Source organism: Cebus imitator, unplaced genomic scaffold (assembly GCF_001604975.1).
Source record: "Cebus imitator isolate Cc_AM_T3 unplaced genomic scaffold, Cebus_imitator-1.0 Scaffold87, whole genome shotgun sequence".
Classification (NCBI taxonomy): domain Eukaryota; kingdom Metazoa; phylum Chordata; class Mammalia; order Primates; family Cebidae; genus Cebus; species Cebus imitator.
In genome coordinates this window covers 4,383,619-4,399,145 of record NW_016107402.1, presented here as the reverse complement: position 1 = coordinate 4,399,145, position 15,527 = coordinate 4,383,619, and the positions used below count along the sequence as shown (strand labels likewise).

Here is a 15,527-nt window from a genome sequence, read left to right as displayed (position 1 = left end):
AGGCTGGAGTGTAGTGGCATGATTATGGCTCACCGCAGCCTCAACCAGGCTCAAGAGATTCTCCCATCTCAGCCTCTTGAATAGCTGAGACCACAGGACATGTGCCACCATGCCCAGCTAATTTTTGTAATTTTTTCTAGAGATGAGGTCTCATCATGTTTGGTCTTGAACTCCTAGGCTCAGCTTCCCAAAGTGCTGGGATTATAGGCACAAGCCACTGTGCCCAGCTCCATTAAATAATCTTGATACTCTTGTTGAAAATAATTTAATCATATATTTGAGAGATTATTTTTGGTTTCTCTATTCTATTCCATTGGTCACATCTGTCTTTATGCAGAACAGACTTAAAGATACCATTTTAAATTATTTGGGTGATCAAATCATTCAGTACTAGAAAAAAATGTGGGGAGATGAGAATTCTCACACATTGCTGGGGGAAATAAAAATTGCTATCTCCTTCTGGAAAGTATTGTGACAATATCTTTAAAAATGTAACACATAATTTTAATGCAGCAATTTCACTTTTGGGAATATTTTCTATAGATATAAAAACATCAAGGGAGGAAGGGTAGGCAAAATTTAAAACATCAATACATAAGAATATGCATACAAATATATTTATTGTGGCATTTTTTTTTTCTTTTCTGAGACAGGGTCTCATTCTGTTGCCCAAGCTGGAGGGCAGTGGCACCATCATAGCTCACTGTAGCATTTTTTTTTTTTTTTTTTTAATTTTTTTTTTCATTTTTTTTTTTTTTTTTTTTTTTTTTTTTTTTTTAAGAGACAGGGTCTTGCTCTGTTGCCTAGGCTGGTCTCGCTGCTGGCCTCAAGCAATCCCTCCTGTCTCAGACTTCCAAAGTGTTGGGATTACAGGTGTGAGTCACTGTGCCCAGTTTTTTGTGGCATCCTTTGTAGTGGGAAGAGGCTGAACTGGAAAGCAGTGAAGTACCTACTCTCTCTCCATCTTTCTCTCCCTGGGGTCACATGCATTTTAATCTGTTTCTTTTTGTATTTTTTCCTGAACTTGTAGATGGACCAACAATTCCAGCAGGCTGATTCTCTTTGATCTTTACATTTTAGTGCTCACTACTGTCTCAAGCTAGAGATTCTATTTTGTTCACTTATAAATCCACTATTAATATATTGCCTTTTATTTTTATTTTTTGAGAGGGAGTTTCACTCTTGTTCCCCAGGCTGAAGTGCCATGGTGTGATCTTGGCTTACTGCAACCCCTTCCTCCCAGGTTCAAGCAATTCTCCCGTCTCAGCCTTCCAAGTAGCTAGGATTACAGGCACCTGCCACCATGCCTGGCTAATTTTTTGTATTTTTAGTAGAGATGGGGTTTCTCTATGTTGGCCAGGCTTGTCTTGAACTCCTGACCCCAGATAATCCACCTGCTCAGCCTCCCAAAGTGCTGGGATTATAGGCATAAGCACAGTGCCTGGCCAATATATTCCTTTTTAATTTCAGTTTTTATAATTCCAGTTCTCTGCCAAATCTTTTAAGTTTGGCTTTGATCTTGAACATAGTACACAGAGTTGTTTATAGTCTGTATCTAGTCATTGCAAAATATAGAATCCCTGTAGGTCTGTTTCTATTATCTGTTATTTCTCCTGCTTATTACTGGTATCTTGTCTCCTTGTGTTCCTGGTTGTCTTTTTTTTTTAAAAGCTATTTTGATCCTCGTTCCTAGAAACCTGGTCATCCTTGCACTAAACATTGTTTTTGAAAGAAAATTATAGGCCAGCCACAGTGGCCTGCTTCTGTAATCTTAGCACTTTGGGAGGCCAAGGTGGGCAGATCACTTGAGGCCAGGAGTTCGAGACCATCCTGACCAACATAGTGACACTCCAACTCTACTAAAAATACAAAAACTAGCCGGGTGTGGTGCACATGCCTGTAATCCCAGATACTCGGGAAGCTGAGGCAGGAGAATCATTTGAACGCAGGAGGCAAAGATTGCAGTAAGCTGAGATTGTGCCACTGTGCACCAGCCTGAATGACTATGTCTCAAAAACAAACAAAAAAGAAAGAAGGGAAGGAAGGAAGGAAGAAATGGAGGGTGGAAGGGCGGGAAAGAAAATTACAGAAACAATTTGAGGCCTAGGATGATGTTATTTTTCCTTCAAAGTGGATTTTGGTTTTACTCTTGCCACTAGCAATTAGGGGCAAACCTAATATAAGTTCAGGCTGCGAGATTTTTCTGGACCCCTTAGACGATTTGAAGTCAGTCTACAGTCTATATAAGAGTTACTTTACTTGTGCTCCCTTATACCTACAAGGCAGGATTTTAAAGTCCTAGGCCATGTCCAAGGGTGATATAGAAGAGTTGCCACCCTTTATTAGTCCTAGACTCCAACTTTTGTCCCCATGGGCTCTTAAGGCTGCCAAAAATACATCTTAGCTTTCTAATTACTTGTTCTGCATCAGCAAATGCCTCAGACAAAGCATCATGAGTGCTAGGCTCCTCACTCCCAATTCCTGACCAATCCAAAATCTTGGTCCAGTTAATTCCTCACTACTTTGCTAGTTCTGATATACTTTTAGAGGATGTATTTTGTTTTTCATCCAGCTTGATGAGCTGTATTCAGTAGGAGGACTGACTGAAATTACATTGTATACCATTAACAATAATGAAAGTCTATACAGTTTATCCCTGAAAGATAAAAATCTTGGCCGAGGTGGGTGGATCACGAGGTCAGGAGATAGAGACCATCCTGGCTAATATGGTGAAACCCTGTCTGTACTAAAAATACAAAAAATTAGCCGGGCATGGTGGCACATGCCTGTAGTCCCAGCTATTCGGAGGCTGAGCCAGGAGAATCACTTGAACCCGGGAGGTGGGGTTTGCAGTGAGCCGAGATTGCACCACTGCATTCCAGCCTAGGTGACACAGTGAAACTCTGTCTCAAAAAAAAAAAAAAAAAAAAACCTCATTATCTCTATCTAGTCAAGGCCCCATTTCTGATCTTGTGGCCAAGTGTACAGGGCCATTCCATATGTAGGGTATCCATTACGTATTGACTTTGGGAAGGGCAGGTTGCTAAGGAGCGGATAGGAGAAATGACTGGCATCTCTAATACACCAAATTACATTCTCTTCTCTAAATATACCCTCCTATATCATATTCCAGTGCTTTTTCATAGGCTACCTCTCAGTCAGAATTTCTTCCCATCCTGTTCACCAGGTAAACTCCTATTCCTTTTTGAAGACTTAGCTCAAGTATAGCAATTTCAGCTCAAAAACAAACAAATAGGGCTGGGCATGGTAGCTCAAGCCTGTAATCCCAGCACTTTGGGAGGCCAATGCAGGCAGATCACCTGAGGTCAGGAGTTCAAGACCAGCCTGACTAACGTGGAGAAATTCCGTCTCTACTAAAAATACAAAATTAGCCGGGCATGGTGGTGCATGCCTGTAACCCCAGCTACTTGGGAGGCTGAGGCACACTTTTGCCATCTCCCTCTCCATCCTAACAAATTCCCATGTTTTTCTTCCCACATTTTCATCCCTTGTTTTTTTTTTTTTTTTTTTTTTTTTTTTTTTTTTTTTTTTTTTTTTTTTTTNTTTTTTTTGACAGAATCTTGCTGTGTCACCCAGGCTGGAGTGCAGTATTATGATCTCAGCTCACTGCAACTTCCAGCTCCTGGGCTCAAGAGATTCTCCTGCCTCAGCTTCTTGAGTAGCTGGGACTACAGGCGTGCACCACCATTCCAAGCTAAATTTTGTGTATTTAGGAGAGACCGGGTTTTACCACGTTGGCCTGGCTGGTCTTGAACTCCTGACCTTAGGTGATCTACCTGCCTTAGTGTCCCAAAGTGCCGGGATTACAGGTGTGAGCCACCGTGCCTGGCCTTCCCTTCTAACTTATATTTTCTTCCATACAAGTCATATTTATTATTATGCTTTTTTTTTTCTTTTTGTTTTTTTCCTTTTTGTGGAGAATGGGGTCTCACTGTATTGCCCAGGCAGGTCTCAAACTCCTGGGCTCAAGCTATCCTCCTGCCTCTGCCTCTCTAAGAGCTGGGATTACAGGTGTGAGCCAGAGTGCCTGGCTATTATTATTATTATTATTATTTTATGATTCAGTCCCTGTAGAGACTGCAAAAAATTGCCAATGCCAACTATATTTCAAGTTGTCATGGCGGGGTATTGGAAAAAGTTTTCAATAATTGCACCTCGGATAAACCTCATTGGCTGCAATACTGCCGGTGCGCAAAGCTTATTATTATGATGATTACTGAGACAGAGTCTTGCTCTATTGCCCAGGATGGAGTGCAATAGTGTGATTTCCGCTCACTGCAGACTCTACTTCCCGGGTTCAAGTGATTCTCCTGCCTCAGCCTCCCCAATACCTTGTTTTACAGACATCCACCACCATGCCCTGCTAATTTTTGTATTTTTTTTGTAGGGACAGGGTTTCACTATGTTGGCCAGACTGGTCTTGAACTCCTCACCTCAAGTGATCCACCCGACTCAGTCTCCCAAAGTTCTAGAATTACAGGCATGAGCTACTGTGCCCAGCCTAAAGAACAGCTATTGATCACACTACGGTTAAGTGCTGCCAAAGAAATCACACAACTTTTTATCTACATAGTTCTATGATTTGTATGAAAATCAGAGACCTTGAACATACATCAAGTTTAATAAGGAATCAAAGCAATTGCTAACAAATTCAGAGCATTCCTTTGGGACCCCTTCAATCAGTTCTAACAGTTGCACTCCAAGGGAGAGGTGGCAAATTGTGGTGATTACTAAGGAGCAACCTTTGAGAACAATTAAGAGGGCAGTGTGGCCAGATAGGCCATCAGCAATACGTTTCATCAGAATAAGGGAAACAGAATGCATCTGTTTAATCATACTCCCAAAAAAGTGGAGACTAGGAAGAAAAACAGAGAGAAAGCCAATAGTGGTGGCAGCTCTTTTGGAGGAACCAAAAGAGATGAAGTGTGACCAATTGTACAAAGCTAGAAAGATACAAGAAAAAAATTGCCATCGAGTGGTTGCTTCAGCTCTTTTAATTTTGTGTGTGTGACATATTTAGACTGTTTTATTTGCTTTCTGGGGTGTCAATTTGAGGGCTCCCAGAGCCCAGCCCCAAGCAGAGTCTGGCAGATCCTTCTCCGCCTGAGGGTCCCGGACATGGAGGTTTCAGACAAGGCACTGGCTGGAGCTCTGGAAGTCAGGCAGAAGCCACCCTGAAGCTAGGGGTCTCAAGTCTGCCTTCAGGGACAGAAAATGCATTCACTTTGGCAGGATTGGTTTTCGCTTTGGGACGAGGTCAGGGTCTGAGTCCTCCCAGCTCTCCTTGTCTTGCAATGTGCTCTTCAGATCCTGGTGGCATTTCTGCAACTCCCGGAACCTGGATACACACGGATCAGAGTGCCTGGCTGAGGCAGGAATCCCGGAAGTTTCTTCCTGGGCAGAGGCAGGGAACCCCTCTCCAGGATACCCCTGAAAATATCAGTGATATCAGCAGCATCTGAGAGCAACGCCATGGCACAGGTCCTGGCCCAGGCATGGCTGGTGCTGGCTGCTCTCTAGTTCCTTCCACTCTAATGTGAATTTATTCACTGTCTCTAGAGAAGCATCAGTAACCTAAAACTAAAGGAGAAACAAAAGAAAAAGAATAACAGTTTTACTCAAAGAATAAATCACAAAGTGGATTTACTTTTTTCCTAAAATATGCTTATTTAGCAATAGTGAGGAATTTCCAGTGTTGCATAAGTACTAATTTAAACCATTTCCTTAATCCTTTGAAAGGCTTCTTTTTCACTAGTTGCTGCCCTTATCTCCCAGAAACATTAGTGACAACCCATGTGACTTTAGTATAATTTCCCAAGGTCAACGCAGGAATTTTCAGTGTATTGTGTTCAAGAAACTCACCTGCTCCAACCCAATATTTGTAACAACCTATAGCAATGACCTCTGAGGCAGGGTGCAGTGGCTCACTTCTGTAATCCCAGCAGATTGGGAGGCGGAGGCGGGCAGATGACTTCAGGTCAGGAGTTCAAGCTGACCAGCCTGGCCAACATGGTGAAACCTCATCTCTACTAAAAATACAAAAATTAGCCAGGAGTGGTTTTGGGCGCCTGTAATCTCAGCTACTCAGGAGGCTGAGGCAGGAGAATCACTTGAACCTGGGGGGCAGAGGCTGCAGTGAGCCAAGATTGCACCATTGCACTCCAGCCTGGGCAATAAGAGTGAAATCCTATCTCAAAAAAAGAAGAAAAGCTATATATGTATTGTGTGGTTTTGTTGTTGTTTTGTTTTGTTTTGTTTTTTTCTTAGCGTCTCGTTCTGTCGTCCAGGGTGGAGTGAAGTGGCGCAATCTCAGCTCACTGAAACCTTTGCCTCTGGGGTTAAGCGATTCTCTTGCCTTAGCCTCCCAAATAGCTGGGATTACGGGCGCCAGCCACCACGCCCAGCTAATTTTTTGTATTTTTAGTAGAGACAGGGTTTCACCATGTTGGCTAAGCTGACCTCAAACTCCTGATCTCCAGCGATCCACCCATCTCAGCCTTTCAAAGAGCTATTACAGGCTTCAGACATTGTGCCCAGCCCATATGTGTGTGTTTTAAATATACATATATTTCACCCTGTTTACTATGTATGTACGCACACATATATGTTTTGCCTAAATTTAGCAATTGTTAACATTAATATTTTACTTAGGTAAATGTTAACAATTGTTAAATTTAGGTAAAGCATATATGGCATGGTCATATTAGTCTTTCCATTTTTTTTCTTTTTTTTGAGACGGAGTTTAGCTCTTGTTACCCAGGCTGGAGTGCAATGGCCCGATCTCGGCTCACCGCAACCTCCGCCTCCTGGGTTCAGGCAATTCTCCTGCCTCAGCCTCCTGAGTAGCTGGGACTACAGGCATGCGCCACCATGCCCAGCTAATTTTTTGTAGTTTTAGTAGAGACGGGGCTTCACCATGTTGACCAGGATGGTCTTGATCTCTTTACCTCGTGATCCACCCGCCTCGGCCTCCCAAAGTGCTGGGATTACAGGCTTGAGCCACCGCGCCCGGCTAGTCTTTCCATTTTTATATGTAATTCAAATTGGTAAAATAAGTACATTAATAAAAAGTTTGGAAAAAGAGTGAAAGAGGAGACCAGACATGGTGGCTTATGCCTGTAATCCCAGCACTTGGGGAGGCCGAGGCAGGCAAATCACGAGGTCAGGAGTTCAAGACCAGCCTGACCAACATGGTGAAACCCCATCTCTAATAATGAAGTGAAATGAATTTTTCAAATGAAGTGAAAGCAATTTTTCACAAGTAAATCTGTGAAAAATAAATACTGTGAATAAATACTGTATTTACACACAAATAAATACTGTGAAATCCCATCTCTACTAAAAATACAAAAAAATTAGTCAAGTGTGGTGACAGGTGCCTGTAATTCCAACTGCTCAGGAGGCTGAGGCAGAAGAATCACTTGAAACCGGGAGGCAGAGATTGCAGTGAGCCAAGATCACATCATTGCACTCCAGTCTGAGGAACAAGAGCAAAAGTCCATCTCAAAAAAACAAAAAATGAAAAACAAAAAATCAAAATAATAGTGTTTTTTCTTATTTTATTTTATTTTTTTTGCACTGGAGAACCCAAAAAGTGGTTTTTCTTTAATTCTTTTTTTTTTTTTCTTTGAGACAGAGTCTTGCTCTGTCACCTCGAGGCTGGAGTGCAGTGGCGTGATCTTGGCTCACTGAAACCTGTGCTTCCCAGGTTCAAGCGATTCTACTGCCTCAGTCTCCGGAGTAGCTGGGATTACAGGCATGCGCCACAACGCCTGGCTAATTGTTGTATTTTTAGTAGAGACAGGGTTTCCCCATGTTGATCAGGCTGGCCTCAAGCTCCTGACCTCATGATCTGCCCACCTCGGCCTCCCAAAGTGCTGGGATTACAGGTATGAGTCACCTCGCCCGGCAGTAATACTGTTTTTAAGATAATGTAAAGATTGGCCAGGCGTAGTGGCTCACGCCTGTAATCCCAGCACTTTGGGAGGCCGAGGCGGGTGGGTCACCTGAGGTCGGGAGTTTGTGACCAGCCTGACCAAAATGGGGAAACCCCGTCTCTACTAAAAATACAAAATTAGCTGGTTGTGGTGGTACATCTCTATAGTCCCAGCTACTTGGGAGACTAAGACAGGAGAATCGATTGAACCCGGGAGGCAGAGGTTGCCGTGAGCTGAGATTGCGCCATTGCCCTCCAGCCTGGGCAACAAGAGTGAAACTCCGTCTTAAAAAATAATAATAATGGGCCGGGCGCCGTGGCTCACGCCTGTAATCCCAGCACTTTGGGAGGCCAAGGCGGGTGGATCACGAGGTCAAGGGATCGAGACCATCCTGGTCAACATGGTGAAACCCCGTCTCTACTAAAACTACAAAAAATTAGCTGGGCATGGTGGCGCGTGCCTGTAATCCCAGCTACTCAGGAGGCTGAGGCAGGAGAATTGCCTGAACCCAGGAGGTGGAGGTTGCGGTGAGCCGAGATTGGGCCATTGCACTCCAGCCTGGGCAACAACAGCAAAACTCCGTCTCAAAAAAAAAAAAATAGCCGGGCGCCGTGGCTCACGCCTGTAATCCCAGCACTTTGGGAGGCCGAGGCGGGTGGATCACGAGGTCAAGGGATCGAGACCATCCTGGTCAACATGGTGAAACCCCGTCTCTACTAAAACTACAAAAAATTAGCTGGGCATGGTGGCGCGTGCCTGTAATCCCAGCTACTCAGGAGGCTGAGGCAGGAGAATTGCCTGAACCCAGGAGGCGGAGGTTGCGGTGAGCCGAGATCGCGCCATTGCACTCCAGCCTGGGTAACAAGAGTGAAACTCCGTCTCAAAAAAAAAAAAAATAATAATAATAATAATAATGTAAATATTATAAGCAAGCAGGAATCAGACAAAATTAATTCAAAGCCCTAGTTGAACTCTTTGCTTTCAAAGTTGAAAATGGAGTGAAAGCAATTTTTCCCAAGCAAATCTGTAAAATAAATACTGTGGAAATGAGGAAAACATAGACTAACCAGTTCCATTCTGTAATGATATGTGACCAAATGGTGTCTGTGCAAATGACAAATCACAAAATAAACCAACTGAAGAGTAATTTTCAAATATACTTTCGGTTTTTAGTTGCAAAGATGCTGCTCTGCATTCATATGCATTGCTAATTTAAGAAAGAGGGCTGGGGCGGGGGGCAGTGGCTCACACCTGTAATGCCAGCACTTTGGGAAGCTGAGGTGGGCGGATTACCTGACATCGGGAGTTCAAGACCAGCCTGACCAACAAGGAGAAACTCCGTCTATTAAAAATACAAAATTAACAGGGCATGGTGGCACATGCCTTTAATCCCAGCTACCTGGGAGGCTGAGGCAGGAGAATCACTTGAATCTGGGAGGTGGAGGTTGCAGTGAGCCGAGATTGGGATGATACTGGATCAGGAGCTGATGGGTGGCATTGGGAAAACCATGACACAGAGTAGAAGCACCTTTGATACATTCATGACAAAGAGATGGGCTAACGATGCCAACCACAGTTGTCCACGACATCTATACCTTCCCATCAATCCTAGGCTATTATTATAATAAAACAAAGTCTTTGAGTTAAAAATGGACACCCAAAAAATATTGATGCCATGAACATTCATGTACAACTTTTTGTGTAAACGCTACTTTATACAGAAATTTTCATCAGTGTACTAATCATGTATTAATTAATTTATCAAGATATTAATTAATACAGAAGTAGTTGAATGTGGTCAGAATCATGTAGTGGATTTTTGTTGGTTTTGACTGCCCAGCAGTCTTTCTCTTTCCTCTTAGAAACAGGATCCATATTCCCTTATGTGTAACCACATAAGGAAGCTGACTCCACTCTTACATCCAGGGGTAATTTGGGTTAAGCCCAGCACATGGTTATCCCCACAGACACTGACGAGAACATGATGAACAGGTGACCTTAATTCAGGTCAGTGAGATATAAAAAGACCTTTGCTGGGGCTTCTGGAAAGGATACTTTCTTGTTATTCCGAAGGAGCTTCCTTGAAAGAAATTCTCTTCCTATTAGAGGTAAAGGAAACACAGATAACCCTCCTAGAAGCTTCGGTAATCATACTAACATCACAAAATAACAAATTTAGGCACCAGGTACAGTGGCTCACACCTGTAATCCCAGCACTTTGGGAGGCCAAGGCAGGTGGATCACCTGAGGTCAGGAGTTCGAAACCAGCCCGGCCAAAATGACGAAGCCCTGTCTCTATTAAAAACACAAAAATTAGGTGGGCACCAGTGGTAGGCACCTGTAATACCAGCTACTTGGGAGGCCGAGGCAGGAGAATCACTTGAACCTGGGAGGCAGAGATTGCAGTGAGTTGAGATTGCGCCATTGCACGCCAGCCTGTGGGACAGAGCAAGACTCCATCTCAAAAAAAAAAAGAACAAATTTAGGAATATCAACTATTTCAGAAGGAAAAATGGAAAGAAGCCAGGCCGTTGGTAACATCATTGAACCTTAACACTGAGGACAAATCTTGCCTGAATTTTTGGCTGATCACTAACTTCCCTTAATTGTTTAAGATAGTTCAAGATATTTTTCTGTCGCCTGCAATCAAAATATTATACCACAATATTAACAAAAACTAATTTTTTTTGAGACAGTCTCACTGTCACGCAGGCTAGAGTGCAGTGGCATGATTGTGGCTCACTGTAGTCTCAACCTCATGGGCTCAAGCAATCCTCCCACCTCAGCTTCCCCAGTACTTGGGACTACAGGTACATGCCACTACGCTCTGCTAATTTTTAAATTTATATATATGTATTTCTTTTTTCTTTTTCGTAGGGACAAGGCTGCCCAGGCTGGTCTCAAACTCCTGGGCTCAAGAGACTCCCACCTTGGCCTCCCAAAGTGCTGGGATTTCAGGTGTAAGCCACCATGCCTGATCAGAAACCATTATTTTTATGGCATTTTATAATGTAACTCAGAGCTATGTGAATTCAGTAGTAGACACATTGGATTCTGCCTCTGGGTGTCATGAAAGGATTCATGCTGGCACGGTGGCTCACCTCTGTAATCCTAGCACTTTGGGAGGCTGAGGCAAGTGGATCATCTGAGGTCAGGAGTTTGAAACCAGCCTGGCCAACCTGGTGAAACCCTGTCTCTACTAAAAATACAAAAAAACTAGCCAGGTGTGGTGGTGGGCGCCTGTAATCCCAGCTACTCAGGAGGCTGAGGCAGGAGAATCCCTTGCACCCAGGAGGCGGATGATGCAGTGAGCCAAGAGAGCACCATTGCACTTCAGCCTGGGTGACAGAGCCAGATTCCATCTCAAGAAAAAGAGAGAAGGAAGGAAGGAAGGAAGGAAATAAAGAGAAAGAAAGAAAGAAAAGTATTTACTAAGTTCAATAAGCTAAACAAATGAGGCAGATTTTTTTTACTGTAGACCTCTGAGAGCCTTTATTATACTAATATGAATTATGAATATATCCAAGAGAGGGATATAATATACAGTGTTTACTAAATTTACTTCACCCTGAACGCCTAGCATTATCTCAAGGAATATGGTTGGCTCAGGAAACACTGGTATGTAGAAAGTTAACAGATGGCTAGAAGAGAAGAACAAGGTAATTCTGGCCAACTTATTAAGAACTTTTATGAAGATGAAGGCATTCAAACCAATTTAACAGATTGGTAAACCCTAAACAAGTAGAATGGATCTAGGTCAGTTTTGTTGTTGTTGTTGTTAAAAATATTTATTAAGCCAGCCAGGCACAGTGGCTCACATCTGTAATCCCAGCACTTTGTGAAGCTGAGATGAGTGGATCACTTGAGCTCATGAGTTGGAGACCAGCCTGAGCAACATGATAAAACCTCATCTCTACAAAAAAAAGAAAAATTAGCTAGGCGTTGGTGACTTGCACCTGTAGTCCCACCTACTAAGGAGTCTGAGACTGGGGAATTGCTTAAGCCCAGCAAGCGGAGGTTGCAGTAAGATGGGATAGCACTACTGCACTCCAACCTGGGGGACAGAGTGAGACCTTGTCTCAGAAAAACAAAACCAAAAACAGGATACCTATAATCCCAGCTATTTGGGAGGCTGAGGTGGGAGGTTTGCTTGAGCCCAAGAATTCTAGATCAGCTTGGGCAATATAGCAAAACTCTGGCTCAAAAAATATATATACAATTGTTGTCCACATCCAGTTGTGCATTCTAGGCAGTTTCTTGACTGCATTCTAGGCAGTTTCTTGACTAAGTCAAGTTCATCAGCTAAGCTCTTCAGTCAAGAAGAAATCCAAAAGGGTAGTCATCAACAGTGAGTCATTCTTTAAAGTTTATCAGTTAGGCTCTTTTTCTGGAGTCCTACAAGCAAATTCAACAAATAAAAGGTAACTATTCATAAAGTAAGCTAAAGTGAACATTTAAAAATGTATTGCCCACTGTATTCATAGGGAACATCTGCAAAAATAGTCTTGAGTAATGAGCAACTGATTCCTTTATATTTGATAAGGGACTTGGTAATGCATTTGTCACATCTCAGCATCACCATGTACTATGAATGCACCCTGAAATACTACATCTTTTCAGCTCGACTATCTAACAAGAACAATTGATAGTTGGAGAGAACTCTGCAAGTTTGTAGGTGATAAAATTAGAGAATAAAGGGTTGTTACCTCCTCAAGACAAAATCATTGAGTTTCTAAAACCCATTTATAGTTAATGATGGTAGGTCCATTTACTGCAGATAAACAGGTCTTTCTTAGGCTGGGTACGATGGCTTGCGTCTGTGATTCCAGCATTTTGGGAGGCTGAGGTGGGTGGATCATCTGAGGAAGGGAGTTTAAGACCACCCTGGCCAACATGGTAAGACCATGTCTCCATTAAAAATAAAAAAAATTAGCTGGGCATGATGGTACATGCCTGTAATCCCAGCTATCGGGAGTCTGAGGGAGAATTGCTTGAACCCGGGAGGCAGAAGTTGCAGTGAGCTGAGATCACACCATTGCATTCCAGCCTGTGCGACAGAGTAAAACTCTATCTAAAAAAAATAATAATAAATTAAATTAAAAATAAAAATAATAATAAAATGAAAGAAGTAAAGCCTCCCTTGACTTCTTACATCTATCAATCAGTACTTATCAGCCGGGCATGGTGGTTCACGCCTGTAATCCAAACACTTTGAAGGCCAAGGTGGGCGGATCACCTGAGGTTGGGAGTTCAAGACCAGCCTGACAAACATGGTGAGACCCCGTCTTTAAAAAAAAAAAAAAAAAACAGTACTTATCCAAACTCTTACCGGAAAGGGGTCTCGATCCAGGCCCCAAGAGAGGGTTTTTGGAACTCTCGAAAGAAAGAATTTGAAGTGAGTCTATAAAGTGAAAGCAGGTTTATTAAGAAAGTGAAGGAATAAAAGAATGGCTACTACATAGGCAGAGAAGCAGCATGGACTGCTCGACTGAGTATACTTATTTCTGGCTGGGCGTGGTGGCTCACACCTGTAATCCTAGCCCTTTAGGAGGCCGAGGTGGATGGATCACTTGAGGTCAGGAGTTTGAGACCAGACTGACCAACATGGTGAAATCCCATCTCCACAAAAAATACAAAAATTAGCCGGGCATGGTGGCACACACCTGTAGTCTCAGCTACTCGGGAGGCTGAGGCAGGAGAATTGCATTAACCCAGGAGGCCGAGGTTGCAGTGAGCCGAGATAGTGCCATTGCACTTCAGCCTGAGTGACAGAGTGAGACTCTGTCTCAAAAAAAAAAAAAAAAAAATGGTTATTTATTGATTTTATTTCTTGACTATGTGCTAAACACAGGGTGGATTATTCATGAGTTTTTCAGGAAAGGGGTATAGATTTCCCTGAAACTGAGGGTCCCTCTCCTTTTTAGATCATGTAGGGTAACTTCTGAATGTTGCCTTGGCATTTGTAAACGGTCATCGCACTGGTGGGAGTGTCTTTTAGCATGAGAATGCATTATAATTAGCATATAATGAGCAGTGAGAACAACCAGAAATCACTTTCACTGCCATCTTGGTTTCTGGGGGTTTTTGGAGATTTTTTATTTGAGACAGCGTCTCACTCTGTCGCCAAGACTGGAGCGCAGTGGCACAATCACAGCTCACTGCAGCCTCAACCTCAGGTGATCCTCTCACCTCAGCCTTTCGAGTAGCTGGAACTTATAGGCAGATGCCACTACTCTTGGCTAATTTTTTTTGAACTTTTTGTAGAGATGGGTTTCGCCATGTTGCCCAAGGTGGTCTTAAACTCCTGGGCTCAAGCAATCCGCCTGCTTCGGCCTCCCAAACTGCTAGGATTACAGGCATAAGCCACTGAGCCTGGCCACCATCTTGGTTTTTGTGGGTTTTGGCTGGCCTCTTTACCACATCCTATTTTATCAGCAGTGTCTTTGTGACCTGTATCTTGTGCCGACCTCCTATCTCATCCGATGACTAAGAATGCCTAACCTCCTGGGAATGCAGCCCAGTAAGTCTCAGCCTTATTTTACCCAGCCCCTATTCAAGATAAAGTCACTCTGGTTGAAACTCCTCTGATATATTTCTCCCCTCCCTTTTACAAGGGGACTTTTAATCCTGAGGGTTTTAGAGGGACAAAAATCCATCTTCTGTAACTTCTTCAGGCTAAACAGGGACAATGATATTCCTGCCTAACTACTAGGGTCTCTTGTATTCAGGGTAGAGAAGAGCTCAGTCAGGAAGGATTAGTATAGTAAAGACCATTCATAACTATGAATTTTGACAAAAGGTGATATGTGGAAGATTAATAAGGATTCAATTTAAGAAAACAATGAGGAGGAGGAGAGGTCAGAGGAAAAAAAAGAAGAAAGAAAATAAAATGTTGAGTAAGCTTATCCTGCATTCCTACAAAAGAGGGTACAACAGCAATATATTCCGCAACAGTAAGGAAAAATAAGTTAAATTATCCCAAGTAAACTAAATAAGAAGGCTTTCTGTTAACTGGGCAATTGTTGGAACCAAGCTGATACGGAATCACTAGCTGATTCCAATACGTGCCCAGAATTAGAACACTTATCCAGATTTTTTTTTTTTTTTTGAGACGCAGTCTCGCTCTGTCGCCAGGCTGGAGTGCAGTGGCCTAATCTTGGCTCACTGCAACCTCTGCCTCCTGGGCTCAAGTGATTGTCCTGCCTCAGCCTCCCGAGTAGCTGGGACTACAAATGCACGCCACCACGCCCAGCTAATTTTTGTATTTTTAGTAGAGATGGGGTTTCACCATGTTGGCCAGGATGGTCTTGATCTCTTCACCTGGTGATTCGTCTGCCTCCGCCTCCCAAAGTGCTGGGATTACAGGCATGAGCCACTGTGCCCGGCCCACTGATCCAGATTTTTACACTATCCATCCCTCTTGTTCCTTCTGAGCTGCATTCAGAGATCACTGGTTGATTTGCAGGAATAAGCAGGGTTGGTCTAAATTGTAGAAAAAAAACCCTCAAAAACACTGATGAGACTAGACTCTAGTAACAGGTGTACCATAGTTCTTTTTTTTTTTTTTTT

At 43.0% G+C, this 15,527-nt stretch overlaps 1 non-coding gene across 1 annotated transcript; it reads right to left on the bottom strand.

Annotated features, from left to right (window-relative positions):
• Positions 1–4,086: 4,086 nt before the first annotated feature.
• On the bottom strand, positions 4,087–4,220 carry LOC119472141. The gene has a single exon (XR_005201255.1). It is a non-coding gene; the product is annotated as a U4 spliceosomal RNA (small nuclear RNA).
• Positions 4,221–15,527: the final 11,307 nt, after the last annotated feature.